At 39.4% G+C, this 17,288-nt stretch overlaps 1 protein-coding gene across 1 annotated transcript in view; it reads right to left on the bottom strand.

Moving 5' to 3' along the window:
- The window catches only part of LOC126412658 (uncharacterized), a 128,322-nt gene extending 111,773 nt beyond the window's left edge, over nucleotides 1–16,549 (bottom strand). Inside the window, exons 1-2 of the mRNA XM_050082361.1 lie at nucleotides 16,501–16,549; nucleotides 652–731 (exon numbers count right to left, since the gene is read on the bottom strand). The gene's annotated coding sequence lies outside the window, so the exon portion shown is untranslated. The remainder of the gene's footprint in view (nucleotides 1–651; nucleotides 732–16,500) is intronic.
- Between the last annotated feature and the right edge of the window lie 739 nt (nucleotides 16,550–17,288).

Genomic DNA, 17,288 nt, shown 5'->3' with positions numbered 1-17,288 from the left:
CCGTTTCAGTTGCTTATTGTACTTTGGCAACCATAGTTGCTACAACTGCCTCATGGTCACTGATATCAATTTCAATGTGGACACCTTCAAAGAGGACAGGTCTATTTGTTGGCATTAGATCCAACATATTTCCATCATAATTGCTAAGTAGCTTTCAGCAAAGGCATTCAGTAATGTTTCTCAGGACTGTTTTTCCATGCTCACTGTATACACAACAGTAATTTTCACAATTGATTGTTGTTGAATGATTAAAATATTCTCAGATGATGAGAATATGATTGTGGAACTTATGTACCACTGAACTTAAGTTTCCTATCAAGATTAAAATTTGCTGATTCACAACTCAGTGGATTTTGGTATGAAAAGAGATTTCTGACTTGAGTGCCTGTTAATCGTCATCTCTAAAACTTTAAAATGGAAAGGTTAAAGATTTTCTTTTCCCAGGGTATCTATATGATTTTAATAAGGGAAGGTTAAAGATTTTCTCTTCCCAGTATCTATTATGAGTCTCTTGCTTCACAAAGTGCAACGATAGCTTATCAACTTTATGGTTGACTGCCCCATCTAAATTTAATTTTTTGATATAATTAGATTTATCAGACATCTAATCTGATCATTTACAATGTTAGAATTGTTCTCAGGGTTACTCACCATTTTCTTCAGACAGTGTGTTATTTGCAGGTAATATTTTACCTCTGTAAAATGACGTTTTGTGTAACGTTGAAGTCAGTCTGAAAAGGAAATTATAACAATTAATACAGAAAGGTCACCAAGTCTGAGAAAATTATAAAAAAAGAGTTAGTGCTTCCAATGACTATCAACTACTTTAATATCTGTCTCTCGTCTTTGTACAAGAATTTATATAAGTGTGTGTGTGTGTGTGTGTGTGTGTGTGTGTGTGTGTGTGTGTGTGTGTGTAAAAGAAATGCATCAAATCATTAGTATTATCACAATACCCATATTATTGGCACAAAAACCCACACACTCGGATAGCTCAGTGTTCTATGCAAATAAAGCTTTTTTCCATTCTTTTTCTTTTTTCAGTAAGATATTACAGAGCAAGTGCTTCCCAAGATAATTTAGTTGAAAAAAAATATTTTGTTAAGAATATCTAAACAGCTTTTTGACAAGGATTGTTTTCATAACAAATATTTCACTCTGCAGCAGACTGTGCACTGCTTTGATCTGCCAGATAGTTTCAAAACAATTCACACTCTGCTTCTGAGTGAAAGATTTATTCCAAAACCCCTAACCTGTTGTTGAGTCGAATATCAATCATATCTTTTCTTCTAGTAATACTAGTTAAGCAAGGCATGCAGCAAAGCTTATGTGAAGTTTGGAAAGTATAAGTGAGTTGTACTGGCAGAACTACAGCTGTGGGGATGGGTTGTGAGTCATTTCCGGTTAGCTCAGTTGGTTAAGAACATTGCCCAAGAAACAAATTGTAACAGTTATCAACTCTGATTCAGCCCACAGTTTTAATACATAAGAAAGTTTCACAATGGACTGTGCTGCAAATGATATAATCCTAAAAATTTTAGTGGATTTCTGTGACAGTTTAAACAACATGTAAGACAGCTCTGAAACTGTGGTTTTTCATCACAATGTCACAGATTAACTGACATCTCTAAAATGAAAGTAAATACAACTAAATTATGGAGAGTCAGAGAATTAAGAAATAACACACTATTTTACTCAATCGAGATCAGGCAACGGCACACAGTACGGACATATGATACTTAACACAGGAAAACAGCCACTGTAAAAATGCATAAAACCTTATTACCTGAAATTCACTTTCTTAATGTCATCATATGCTTGTGTATTTAATGGTGGGTAATTACTGACAAAGAGAACAAATATTTCATGTATTTTTACATTATAAAATTGTTGAAGCATTCATGGCCACTTCTTAAAATGCTGCAGGCCAGTGCTCATCTTGGAATTTGTGGCTGGTGTTGGTTTTTATATTAATAAAAACAAAATTACAAATTTGTAGAAAATTATATTCTATTATACTTTTAAAAGAAAGTCATCTTCTATTGGATTTTTTTTTTCCCAACTAACAGAAAAAGTACTCTATGGCATTGGTCCCTTAATTAGCTTGCATTAAATTCCTCACACATAACAAAGCCCCAAGGGACTGGAAAAAAGTGCAGGTGACAGAAGGGTAAGAGAATGGACTTGTAAAATTACCAAGCAATACCCTTAACATCAGTTTACTGCAGAATTCTTGAACATATCTGCAATTCAAATATAACAAATTTCCCTGGGATAGAAAAGCTTCTGTCCACAAATAAGCATGGGTTTAGAAACCATCACTTGTGCTAAACTCAGCTTGCCCTTTTTTCACATGATATTCTGCGAACTACATGGCAACAAGCAGATTCTATACTCCTAGACTTCCGAAAGTGTTTCACATGGCGACCCACTGCAGACTGATAATGAAAGTATGAACAACAGAATAGGTTCCCAGATACACGAGCAGGTCAAATACTTCTTACATAATAGAACACAGTGTTCATCAGAGGCAAGGATACCACCAGGAGTGCCCCAGGGATATGTATTATGACCACTACTGATCTATATATACGTAAATGATCTGATCGAATGTGTGAACCGCAGTCTGTGCTTGCTTCCTTTCGAAGCAGTGGTGTACAGCAAGTTGAATGACTATATGAGGATACAAGAGGATTAGACACAAGTTCTGCTTGGTGTCATGAGTGTCAGCTCATTCTAAATGTAGAAAAATGTAAAATAAAGCAGATGAGTAGGAGAAACAATCCCATAATGTTTGGATACAGCTTTAGTAGTGTGCTGCTTGACACAGTCATTAATATTAAATGGAAGGGAAATGATACATACTAGTACAAGCTACCTCCATCACGTACTGTACAGTGGCTCACAGAGTACGAAGCAGGTGTAGATAGAATAATTTTGGTGACTTTCATCCTGTTTTTTTGTCCATGCAAAAGTATTTAACATGTTGCTATGACAATACGTAGTAACATAAACGCACATCTTGATACACGTTACTTGTGAGAATGCGCAACAGACTCATTGCAGCCAACACAAACTATCAGTTTGGTGCATGGTTATAAAGTTCAGCAGCTAGATTTCCAGAGAACATCCCATGCATATTTTGTGATTTTTTTTAAAAAAAAAAAAAAAAAAAAAAAAAAAAAATAATGGAGCTTTTTTTCTTATTTATTACCATGCAAGTTACTTAAATCATGCAACATCCAACATTGTAAGAAGTCAACTAAGGGTCACAATAAGCAATACCATATGCAGTTATTACCGAAAGATTCTACCACAATGAATCATCTTGCTTAGTTCTGTTATTTGGATTATTTAACACATGGAATATCCCACAAAGATGTCCACATGCTATGATTATAATGATCTTTTCAGCAATGTCACCCACCTAGTAAACTAACAAATATCAAGTTCATTGAAGGTGTGTTGCTGTTCGTGTTTTCAATTCAAAGCTTTCAACTGCAAACCAGCTGTGAAGCTGTTGAGTAAAGAATTACTATTATGATTTGACAAACAAACACTATAATTAGAGGTATGTTAAAACAAACATCTGAGATAAAATGCCTTGACATAATTTAGAATCTTCTGTTAAATCTTTTGTTATCTCCTACATCATTAACACAAATTAGGATGTATCAAAATGACAATTTATTGAAAAAAAATTAAAATTGCAAGAAAACAGAATGGCTTGTCCGTATTTACCCCCAGCAGGCAAAAGTGTATTATTGGTGACAAGAACAAATAAATGTACCAAAAACTGTCCTAGTGTGCCAAACTATTAATTCTTTCCTATTAGACCATCTTATGCTGAGCTCTGCATGACCTGCCTCTCCTTTTAACCTTCTCCAAAGTCTTCCTCTTACTTCTACGAGGAATAACTTATAATTCTGAAAGCTAGAATAGGTTTTTTTGTGATTTTATATTTGACTACTAGCAGTACTGTAATTTTTCCTCCTGAAGGTCCAGCCATTTTGTCTCCTTTAATTTCAAATCAAAAGAATATCATCTATTCTATCTTTTTAAATAATTTTAACTTTCAAATAAACTCAAGGTCGCTTACCAATCATCGAACAAGATTATTTGGTGCCTAAACATAGTGCTCAATACGTAAATTTGATCCAGACTCTCTGTAGATTCACTCAAAAGACTTAGCATCGTGACAAGCCCACTGGTACAAGATTTACAGATACAAAAATTAGATCAGGAACAAATTACAAAATCAAGCTACAAACATCAAATACACAATTTCTTAGCTTCTCAGTTATCATTATTTTTCAATAGTTGGGAACATTAAGATTATTGTGCATATTTTTCAGTAACGGTATGGACAGAAAAGTATGCTGACTCACTGTTAATAACTTTATTTCCTAATACCTGGTGATATACCTTACTATTGTTGTGTATTTTCCATCTTTAACTTTCCACTGCAAGAAGCATTAACATCAGGTTGCACCTGTAGTGCTCTTACATAACAAAAAAAAAGGAAGTTTTGCAGACTGTTGCTGCCATACATTGTTCTATACATTCTACTCTTATGATTTAACTGTCTATTCCCTCCATTCATATAAATTACATTTTTTTCCTCTTATCCCAAATATAAATTACAACATTTTTTCCCAAATTTCCTCAAAAGTACAGCCCCCCTCTGTGTATGTTCAGTATCCCCCATTTGTCCCATTTGGTTCAGGTCCCCACACTTGAGCAGTATTCTATAATGGGTTGCCCAAGTGACTTGCATGCAAGCTCCTTAGCAAACTGATTGCAGTTCTCCAGTATTGTACCAATAAATCGAGTGTACCACTTGCTTTACCAATGACTGAACCTAAGTGATCATTCCATTTCACATCAACACAGTGGGTTACACCCAGGTATATGTATAAGTCGGCCGATTCCAACAGTGACTCACTGATATTATAGTCATAGGATACTACACTTTTTCATTTTGTGAAGTGCACAATTTTACATTTCTGAGCATTTAAAAGGTTGGCAATATCTGCACGACTTTGAAATCTTATCAAGAGCTGACTTAATATTTATATGCTTATGTAACTTTGAGGTTCGCCGATGACATTGTAATTCTGACAGAGGCGGCAAAGGACTTGGAAGAGCAGTTGAACGGAATGGACAGTGTCTTGAAAGGAGGATATAAGATGAACATCAACAAAAGCAAAACGAGGATAACGGAATGTAGTCGAAGTAAGTAGGGTGATGTTGAGGGAATTAGATTAGGAAATGAGACACTTAAAGTAGTAAAGGAGTTTTGCTATTTGAGGAGCAAAATAACTGATGATGGTCGAAGTAGAGAGGATATAAAATGTAGACTGGCAATGGCAAGGAAAGCGTTTCTGAAGAACAGAAATTTGTTAACATCGAATATAGATTTAAGTGTCAGGAAATCGTTTCTGAAAGTATTTGTATGGAGTGTAGCCATGTATGGAACTGAAACATGGATGATAAATAGTTTGGACAAGAAGAGAATAGAAGCTTTTGAAATGTGGTGCTACAGAAGAATGTTGAAGATTAAGTGGGTAGATCACGTAACTAATGAGGAGGTATTGAATAGGATTGGGGAGAAGAGGAGTTTGTGGCACAACTTGACTAGAAGAAGGGATCGGTTGGTAGGACATGTTCTGAGGCATCAAGGGATCACAAATTTAGCATTGGAGGGCAGCGTGGAGGGTAAAAATCGTAGAGGGAGACCAAGAGATGGATACACTATGCAGATTCAGAAGGATGTAGGTTGCAGTAGGTACTGGGAGATGAAGGAGCTTGCACAGGACAGAGTAGCATGGAGAGCTGCATCAAACCAGTCTCAGGACTGAAGACCACAACCACAACAACAACAACAACAACAGCAACATATGTAACTTCTTTCAGGTAGTACTTCATTGCAGATGACTGCATCATTTGCAAAAAGCCTGAGGTTATTATTAATATTGTCCACAAAGTCATTAATATGAAACATGAACAACAAGTGTCCCAACAAACTTCCCTGGGCACACCTGGATTTACTTCAACATCTGTCGAAGACTCTCCATCGAAGACAAATTGCTGCGTCCTTCTTACCAAAAAATCTTCCATCAGTCACATACTATACTTGAGATGCCATATGATTGTACTTCTGACAGTAAGTGCAAGTGTGGTACTGAGTCAAATGCTTTTCAGAAATCAAGAAATACTGCATCTACCTGACTGCCTTGATGTGAGCAGGGATTCACTCGATCATGCTGGGTGGCATGAAGGAGTTCGTTCTGTCAAGATACCTTATTATGATTGAGATTAGATTATGTTGTAAGATTCTATAACAAATCGATGTCAAAGATATGCGATGGCAATTTTGTGAATCACTACTTCTACCCTTCTTGTAGACAGGTGTGACCCGTGCTTTTTTCATCAAACTACTGGGCACTTTTTTTTGTTTTTTTTCCAAGATATAAACAACAGAGTACAGTTAGAAGATGGGCTAACTCAACTGCAAATTCAGTACAGAGCCTTATAAGGCTTCTATCATATACTGGAGCTTTGTCCAATTTTAAAGATTTCAATCACTGACACTTATACTTATTTCACTCATCCTTTCAGTGGTGCAAGGATTGAACTGGAGCAATTCCCTTGGGTTTTCTTTGTAAAGGTACATTCGAAAACAGAGTTATGCATTTCAGCTTTTGCTTTGCTACCCTCAATTTAAATTTCAGTTCCTGTTTCATTCACTAGGAACTGGACACTACCTTTGGTGCCACTAACAGCCTTAATTTCGTTGAGTTTTGTGAAAGATTATGTGACTATATTTTTGCTAAGGTAGTCATTAAAGGCTTCATGCACTGCTCTCTTGACAGCCAAACACATTTCATTCAGCAGCTCTCTCTCTCTCTCTCTCTCTCACTCTCTCTCTCTCTCTGGTGCTGTGTTTTGTTTTGCACCTATGATGCAGTAATCTCTGTTTCTTTAGAAGTTTCTTCACAATGACTATATATCATGGAGCATATCTCCCATTATGAACAGTTCTACTGCATACATACCTATCCATTGCATGGCCAATTATTCTTTTAAACTTGAGCCGTAGTTCCTTTACATACGCCTGCCCTGTGTTACAAGATTCAAGTTCCACACTGAGATATGACACTTCTGATTTTTATCTAGTTTACTGAACATATACATCATTTTGCTCATTTTAGTTTTACTTTGTACTTCGGTTGTCATTGCTGCCACAACCAAGTCACAGTCACCGAAACCAATTTCAATGTGGACATACCCAAAGAGGTCAGGTCCATTTGTTGCCATTAGATGCAATACATTTCCATTATTAGTGAGGTACTCTTTAAAGAAGGCATTTAGTACCGTTCCACGGGGTGTCTTATCAAGCCCACTACTAGCAAAACTTTGATTCTCCTAATTGATTGTTGGATGATTAAGGTCTCCACTGAATACATCACTTCTTTTCATCTCTTTGCTGACATCTTAAAGTACTGCTTCTAACACTTGGCAGCTAACATAAGGAGTGTGTCTACCATGTCAAACTTTTGAGTTATGAATTCCTGCTCAAAGATGGTGAAGTTTGAGCTTATTAATGAATAATTAAATGAGTTTTGTTATGTGTTGCACATATAAGCAACCAACTTGATGTCATCAGATAACATGAACAAGGAAACTTGCATATTTGCAGGACACATTTACCAAAGCAGAGAACACTTGCTAGGATGACAGGTCCACAGTAGTTCATACGCAGACAGAAAAATGTTAAAGAATGCTCACAACTAAATGGTTGTGCATTACTACAGGACTGATTAGACCATAAAGGATTGATGAGCTTTCATGTTTAGGGCATTTAACAGCAGACTTTACTATCATCCTAATAACTTTTAAAATTTTCAGTACAAACAATGAAAATATGTAACCGCAGTAAAAATTAAGGATCAAAGTATAAGGAATATAAAAATAACACTAATTTGAAATGTTTAAAACATTAATCATTAATATCTAGAGGCATTAATGCCCAGATAGATACTGTGTTTGTTTTTCTGACTGTTTCGGTAAAAGGCTTGTTTCCTCGGAGACAGTGTCATTGTCCATCCCAACACATGACACATGCTCCTAGAATATTAATGTCATTTACTTACAATGGAACACAACAGGCATCCAATACTAATGGCTCTTCTTGGTGGAGTGCCCTATATGGAGAAGTGCTAGTGTTATCTCATTTAATTTGAGTGACTGACAGGAAATATACAGCTGTTAGGCAGTTAGTTAATCAATGGGAGCTGGTTTTCAGGCATTTCTATCGCCTATATTCTGTGACTTTTCATAATTATCGCTCTCCACAATGATACCACAGAATGCAAGAGGGTGGCATATTCCATCAAAATTATATTTTGTTTGACTGCTGCGTCTACCATATAATTATCATGGATTACATTTCTAGTGCTGAACACAATGATATCACTGTGTGTTGCTTTTGGAAAGAGAAAGTGCAGCTCTAATCAAACTTCTCTACAGGGTTTGCACAGGACATTATTTGAACAAACTACATGAGGTATGACGATATTCAAATCTCTATTGTTTGAGAGCCATGAGGAATGCATATATGACGACACCAAAACCCATGAATTCAGTCAGTAAATGAATTCTTCGGACTTTATCTGCGGAAAACTGAGTGGCAAACTAACGCCAGAAATGGACACATGTAAAACAGAATAAACATGCCTGATTTGGTCTCTGAGTTTGGAAATTGTTGAAGGATGAATAATTTAGTTTTGCACAACTGTTGAATGCAAATAACAGTGTGTATTACTTTCGTACTTGCCAGTAAAGCTCAATTACATTATGAACAACTCGCAAGACAATGCCTACTCTTGGGCCCTAACACTTCAACTGTGACTCCTCACCATAAAACATGCACTTGGCCACAGAATCTTTGTTCATCCACAATAATCACTCACACTCCGGCGGAGCAGCTCTAAATCAGTTTCGCACAGGCATGAACTGCTTAGGGATCCAGATGAAACAAATAACTGTAGAGAACCATTCAGAATATATACCGATGATTCAAAGCATTATGGCCACTGACCACTATGAGATTAAATATGGCCTGTGTTGCGGACACATGTTATGGTAAATAATGTGACAAGCAGAGCAGAGATGAATGGGAATCATCCAGGCTGCAAAAAAGAAAATCCACAGATAACTGCAAAATGTCAAACTCGTCAGCTGTTGGCTTGTCACTATCGTGAGTATCTGTGGAAAGTGGAGAAAGGATAGTGAAACCACGAGAAAGCATTGAGATGTTTGATGTCTACACCTCATCATAGAATGTGGAGACTTGCCTCATTTGTAAAGCAGGATAAGCAGAGATCTGTGGGAGACCTGATGACACAGTACAGATTTGGTGTAAGCACAACTCTCATAAGTGTTCCCATGTTGACCAACGACACTGTCAGTTACAACTGTAGTGGGCATAGGATCATTGACATTGGAGCATGGATCAGTGGAAATTGGTAATCTGGTTGAGTGAATCACATTTCTTGTTACATCATGTTGATGGTTTTATCTGGGTACTTGTTGATACAAGGGAACAGCCGTGTGAAACATGCACTACATCATAAATGAAGGCTGGTGGGAGGCAGTAATATTCTATGGCGTGCATTTACCTGGACTTCTATGGAATTTGTGTTGGTAACTGAAAGCACTGTAACACCTGTAGATTGAGTACACCATCCCTGCATGCTTGATGTCTTTTCCAGCCATGATGAGATCATTCAGCACGACAGCTGTCTGTGCCACCAGTACAGAGTGCCCAGACTGAAGCAACCATTAACAGCTGTCCGCTGTAGTGGATGCTATGCATCACTGGGATGAACATTCTCCTACAGAGTAGAAGCAAGCTAGTTAATCAAGATTCTAGAACAATTTCTTAGCTACTCCTAATGAAGAAGGAAAACAAATGTCATATATCAGCAAAATTTTGTTGTACTCTGAAGAGGTGCTGTAACTGTTTACTGATATAACTGATGATTTAAAATAAAACTCCAGATGTCTACAAAAAGGTCCCACAATGCATGTAAATTACAGGCTGGTGGTTTGTGGACACAAAGCTGGAGACTGTTACAGCCCTAGATGTGTTCCACCATGTTCAAATCAGGCTAATTTGTTGGTAGTGGCATCAATGTGAGTACACCACCATGTTCCTCACTGCAGTGTAATTCTTGTCCTGCGACACAAACTAAAAGATTCACCGCTGTTGGGAAAGACATCAAGCATTAATGGATGCAGGAGGTCTACAATAATGTACACACACTCCTCAGCTTTCACAGTGCCTTCAGTTACTAGTATAGGTTCCACAAAAACCAGAGTGAATGTCCACCATAGTATGGTACTGACTCCCACCAGCCTGCATCAGAGATGCAGAGTACATTGCGTGCAGCTGTTCATTTGAATGACTACATACCCGCACATGACTGTCAACATGATGTAACAAGAAAAGTGATTTGTTCACCAGGTCACACATTTCCACTGATCCACACTCCAATCTCGATGATCCTGTGCCACTACAATTGTAACTGACAATGTCATCGGTCAACATGGAAACATTTGCGAGTCATCTGCTGTGGAGTCCTGGTTCAGCAAAGTGTGCTGAATGGTGGGATCCAAAACATTTATGCTTGCACTAATACTGTACTGTGTCATCAGATCCCTGCCTATCCTCCTTTACAAACAGGGCAAGCCCCCAACCTCCACATTCTGTGATGAGGTGTGGACATCCAACATCTTGACGCTTACTCTTGGTATCACTATTCTTCCACCACTTTCCACAGATACTCATGATCGTGGCAAGCAAAGAGCTGACCAGTTTGGCATTTTGGAGATGTCTGTGGATTTTTCCATTTGTGGCCCATATGATTCCCATTTGTCTTTGCTCCACTTGTACACTTTCTTTACCACATTATGTATCCGCAACAACACCTGGCTGTATTTAATCTCATAGTAGGCAGTGGCCATAATGCTTTGAATCATCAGTGTATATAGTAAGTTGTTCTCTGCAATTAACTGTTTGATCTGGATCCTTAATTTATATGTGGCTAGTGGGAAACTGATTTATAGGGAAACTGATTTATAGCTTCTTTTCTGGAGTGTGGGTGATCACTGAGGACAAGAAAGATTTTGTGGCCATGTGCATGCTGTGTCGTGAGGAGTCACAGCTGAATTGTTATAATCCAAGGGTAGGTCGTGTTCTGTATTGTTGATACTCTATGTGAGCTTCAATACCATATATGAAAGTAACAGGCAGCGTTCTTTGAATTTAATGGTCATGCAAAACTAAATTTGTCATCCTTCAACAATCTCAGATGTCACAGAGCAAAATGGATACGGGTATTCTGTTTTACATATTTCCATTTCTGATACTGACAGAACACAGCCAGCAAATCAGACAATGAGAAATTTGTGAGTAAGGTGCTCTCTTTTCCTATGCATTATCAATAGTTAATAGTAGTTTTACCAAAGGATGGGAGCTCTAAGTCATCAGTGTGGCGACCATTTTTTCAGTTGACTGGCTCTGGTATTTCCCCTTCTTAGATTGGTCAGGCAACTCCCATATCAGATCTTAATATCTGAGGATTCTGATATTTTAACATCTGAGGCATCTGGTATTTTTCTTCTTCTTTGATTGGTCAGCCAACTCACAAATCATATCTCAACATCCGAGGCAATCCACTTACCTGAGTGTCATCTGAAGCAGTCCACTTATCTGAGTAACTACTGCTCATATTTCATGTAGCCCAGACCTTACATAATTTTTCAAGTAGCAAAACATTTTCAGTTTAAAGTAAAATGAAGGGTTTAATGAATAATGGAAAATACCTTGTGGCAGAAAAAGTTAGCTTTTGTGTATCGCACTGCATTATTAGAGATCAATATGAAATGCAAATTATTTCCAGGTTCCATATTTGAAATACAAATGTCTATGAATACAGAAATAGCGATACATATACTCATGAACAGCTTTGCAATAAAGTTCTTCAATAAGCTTAAAATATTATAGACATAAGGTGGATACATGTCTTCAGTTCACTTCAATACTAGGCAGGCCTGGGCTTGTCCTAGGACCTCAAAAAGTGACCCTTTGGGTAACATTTCAAAATGATGCCACTTCATTAAGTCTTCCATTTCACATACTCAAAAATATTCTGTCACATCCCATTACAATGCATGATGTATTAGGAGGCAGTTTTTCTATGGCAAATAATTTATTTTGTTTGGTTGGTTACTAGAGAAAAATGAAATATGGTTTAGGCTAGGTAAGAATTTTACACCAAACTCAGTATAATACTCTGGGTGTGTTTCTCAGTTAGCCTACAAATAGTTGTTACCATAACTACAGAGGATCCACAGGCAATACACATTAATCCCAATGACTCTTACTGAGTTAAACTAAACAAATTTACTATGTTAAAAATATTATTTTAATACTGCTTTGCTTACAAAAAGAGAAGTCTCTGCCCAAAATATTAAAACTTTCCAATTCAAAGTATAATTTGTAAGTATCAGTGAATTTCTTGTTCATAGTTTTCTTAAATGCAATATTAGGAATACATAATGACCAAAATAAAGAATATGTAATCTCAAACAATGGAAAATCCAGGATGGAACAATGGTAATATTATGAAAAGGATAGATTGCTATTCACCATGTCGAGGGGATGGTAAGTCACAGACAGGAACAACAAAAAGACTGCTAAACATGTGAGCTTTCGACAAAAGGCCTTCTTCAGAAGTAAACAACACACATATGTTCATGCAGGCATCACTCACACACATAACCATTGCCCCTAGCCACTGAGGTTGGACTATGAGCAACTGTGCACGATGGAAGAAGAAATTTGGGTGGTGGGGATAAGGAGGGGGCTGGGATGGGGACAGGGAGGGCTAGCAGGTTAGGAGTGGGAGGCGGTTACATGCTGCTTGTGGGAGCAAACAGTGACAGGGTAGTGCAGTTAGGTGCACCCAGGAGGTTGGGGGGCAGGGAAGGGGGAGGGGGGGGGGGAGCAAAAAAGGAGAGAATTAGACGAGGAGAAAAACACTGCAGGTCTGTCACTGGAGTAGAAGACTGTGTAGTGATGGAGTGGGAGCAGGGAAAGGGATAAGAGTGAGTGAAGGACAACAACTAAAGAAGGTTCAGGCTAAGGGGCTTACAGGAACATAGGATATACTGCAGGGAGAGTTCCCACTTGAGCTTTTCAGAAAGGCTGATGTTGGTAGGGAGGATCAAGATGGTGCAGACAGTGAAGCAGCCACTGAAGTGAAGAACATTGTGTTGAGCAGCATGTTCAGTAACTGTGTGGTCCAGCTGTCTCGTGGCCACAATTCGGCTGTGACCAATCATGTGGACAGACATCTTGTTGGTTGTTATGCCCATGTAGAATACAGTTTAACTTATAAATCACATGACTGGTTTCACAGATGGCCCTGCCTTTGATGAATAGGTGATACTTGTGAGTGGACTGAGTAAGTAGTAGTGGGACAGGTCTTGCATTTAGGTCAGTTACAGGGATATGAGCCATGAGGCAAGAGGTTAGGAGCAGGGATGGAGTAGGGACTGATGAGTATATCATGTACGTTCAGTGGGTGGCAGAATACCACCATGGGAAAAGTGAGAAGGATAGTGGGTAGGATATTCCTCATTCCAGGGCACAACAAGAGGTAGCCAAAACAATAGTGGAGAATGTGATTCAGTTGCTCCAGTCTTGTGTGATACTGTCACGAGGAGGGTTCTCCTTTGTGGCCAAGCAGTGAGACTTTGGGCGGTGATGCACAACTAGAGTAATAAGGCATGGGAGCTCTGTTCTGTACCAAGGTTGGGAAGGTAATTGCATTCTGTGGAGGTCTGAGAGAGATACTTGGTATATTTTCAGAGGGACTGCTCATCACTGGAGATGCAATATCTATAGGTGGCTACACTGTATGGTATGGTATGAAATGGATGGCAGCTATTGACGTGGAGAGATTGCTGATGGTTGGCAGATCTGATATGGACGGAGGTACTTATGTAGCCACCTTTGAGGTGGAGGTCAACAACGGGGAAGGTGCCTTGTTGGGTTGAGAAGGACCAAGTGAAGTGTATGGGTGGGAAGGTGCTGAGGTTCTGGAGGAATGTGGGTAGGGTGCCCTCTCCTTCCATCCACATCAAGACGAAGAAGTTATCAATGAATCTGAAACAGGTGAAGGCTTCAGGATACCGGGTGGTTAGTAACGGTTCCTCCTGATGGCACATTAATAGGTTGGCATAGAATGGTGACATGCTAGTGCTCACTGGTGTAACACAGATTTGTTCATAGGTGATGCTTTCAAAGCTGAAGTAACTGTGGGTGAGGATACAGTTGGTCATGGTGACCAGGATGGATGTTGCAGCAGATTTGGAATCAGCAACAAGAGCTGTGGAAAGTTGGTGGGGGAAATGGTTGGTGTCTTTTATGTAGGAGGATAAGTTTCGGATAATACACTGAAGGTACTGATCTACGAGAGCAGAGATTCTATCAGTGGGGACATAGTAACTGGAAACAATGAGACACCCTGTGTGGTTGGGTTTATGGACTTCAGAAAGCATATAAAAGATAGGAGTGTGGGGAGTGGTAGGGGTGAGAAAAGAGATACACTCTGGAAGGTGTCCTGGGATGGTTCTAAGGATTTGAGGAGAGAGTGGAGATCCTGCTGGATTTATGGAATGGGGTCACTGTGACAGGGTATGTAAGTTTATGCATCCGGCAGCAAACAGAGTCCTTCTGCCAGGTAATCTCTGAGGTTCAAACCCATAGTGGTGGAGCGTTTGTCAGCAGGTAAGATTATAAGGTTGGGATCAGTTTTTCGGTGGTGCATTGTGGTTCTTTCTGCAGATGTAAAGTTAGCTTCCATATTGAGGAATGATGGTGAGGCAAGCTGTGAGTTTAAAAAATTCTGTAATCAGGGGGTAATTTTTTTTTGGGGGGGGGGGGGGGGGGGTAGTGGGGGTGGATCACAGTTGGATTAGGAGTAAAGTGAGTCACACAGGCCTCTGCATTAGTTCTGGGTTGAATCTTATTGGTATGGTTGGTGGCAAAAAAGTGTTTCCACTGTAGGGACTGGGAGAAAGAGAGAAGTCTTTAAAAGTCCAGCTGAATTTGGAACCGGGGCAAAAAGTAGGGTCGCTGGAAAGAACTGGTACTTCCGTGGGGCCGAGGTTTCTGGAGGGAAGGTATGTGTCTGTATTTTGGTTCTGTATTTTATATGGTTGTGGGAGGGAGCCTGCACCATCTGGATCCTTTCTGCCAACACCAGCTTTTCTGAAGTGCACAGTTAGGAACTCACTGGAATATATCCTAAATTCCTGTAACCCACTTGGCCTTGACCTTCGTTAGTCCCAGTCCTTAACCCATGTATCCCCTTCCCTGCTCTCATTCCTGCACTACACAGCCTTCTATTCCACCAACGCAGCTACAGTCTTCTTTACCTCCTCTACTTCAATCCTTTTCTGCCTCCCCCCCCCCCCCCTCAAACAACTGAATTCCTCTAGCTGTCCTAACCTGTGCCTATGATGCCCGTTTGCTCCTGCAAGCAGCATTTTACCATACCCCACGCCTTCCCTGCTATCCCTCCCCCTCCCCACCCCAGCCTCCTCCTTAGCCCCACCACTCAACATCACTTCTCCCATCATGTGCAGACGCTCACAGTCTGGCCTCTGTGGCCAGAGACAGTAGTCATGTGTGTGTGTGTGTGTGTGTGTGTGTGTGTGTGTGTGTGTGTGTGTGTGTGTGTGTGTTTCTCGTTTAGAAGAACTATGTTATCCATTTTCTAAGATGCTGACTGCTTACTTATTTTAATTTTGTGTACCCTACTCTTCAAATAAATTCTTTTAATCCATATTTTTATTTCACTTCATTGTTAGTATTCTGAAGACTATGCACTGAGGTGGCTGAGTGGCACCCTCTTGAACCAGAAGTAAACTAACAGAACAAATACTCAGCACCACATTAGTAATGCACCACCACTGATTAAGTAACCATGGTCAAAACACCCTTGTTGAAACCCTACAAAGCAACACTAGCGAGCCACTGAGGATCACAGTCAGTCTCATGTACCAGTATCAGACCTGTGACTGTTAGCATTTTGACCCCCAGGTCGCACTGCCTAGATGAACATCTGTTATGATGTTGACACCCCCACTACTGTCTCCACTACTACCACTTCCAAGTTACAGAAGCAGGAACTGACGAACATGCTCTAAACCTGCAGGGACCATAACTGTGTCGGCGTTAGTAGTATGTATATCATCCATTTTAAACTGTCTGACTGCTTGTGGGCTACATTCGTAGATACCTATCTCCCATACAGTGCTGTCATGCTATTCTGATATTCCAATGGAGACAAGCCTACTAAACTTATTTGCTGGAGAGCTGAGAGGCTATTGTGAAAGCATACCTGAATCAGATACACTTACCTGGAAGCCCAGACTGGGTGAAATCTACAATATGCTGATACAATTTGGTGTCAGAAATCTGATATCAGCTGTTCCATTCCACTGTGTAATGAGTCATTGCTGTCCTCTGCCCATTCAATACCAAGTGAAATCTGATGAAAGGAGAGACAGCAGTTCCTCCAACAGCAACCAAGCAGTAGAATTCACTATGGTGTGATGACTAAGTGGCAGCCTGGGCATATTACACTTGCTTGTGGATTGCTTGTTTTTTCTGAGTTCTGAGTTTTGTGTGTGTTCTCTCCTTTTCCCATGGAGTGAGAACCACAGACAAGTATGCCACCTGGCACTGTAGATGAGAAAATGGCCATCCATGAGGCACTCCAACATTTTCTGGATGATGTCACGCATATATGAACAGATAATCTCACAATGCATAACAAAATGGAAATGTCAAAGGAAGAGAGAAGGGTGCTTGTCTGATTACTTCTTTCTCGGATCAATCATGAGAGGAAAAAAGGCATTTTCCTGGAAAACTTACAAACAGATCCTAGTTTGGATGGTCCTAAAGGGAACAGTTATCGAGTGTGGCTTGGTTGAGGTAAGCAGGAGATGCAAGGTAATATTAAATGTGGCATGGTAAGTTGTGGGTTGCCCACACTTTCTTAGATTTACTGGAAGGTCTGTTGGAATGTTGCCATGGAAAAAATACAGCAAGGTGTTACTAGCAACAGCTTAATGGCATTACCCAGTGGCATCGACAAACCACAGAAGCATTTTTGAACAGAATTAGAAATTTGAATATTAATACT

Source organism: Schistocerca serialis, chromosome 7 (genome assembly GCF_023864345.2).
Source record: "Schistocerca serialis cubense isolate TAMUIC-IGC-003099 chromosome 7, iqSchSeri2.2, whole genome shotgun sequence".
Classification (NCBI taxonomy): Eukaryota; Metazoa; Arthropoda; class Insecta; order Orthoptera; family Acrididae; genus Schistocerca; species Schistocerca serialis.
The sequence above is the reverse complement of the archived record's forward strand: the minus strand, read 5'-3'. Positions and strand labels throughout refer to the sequence as shown.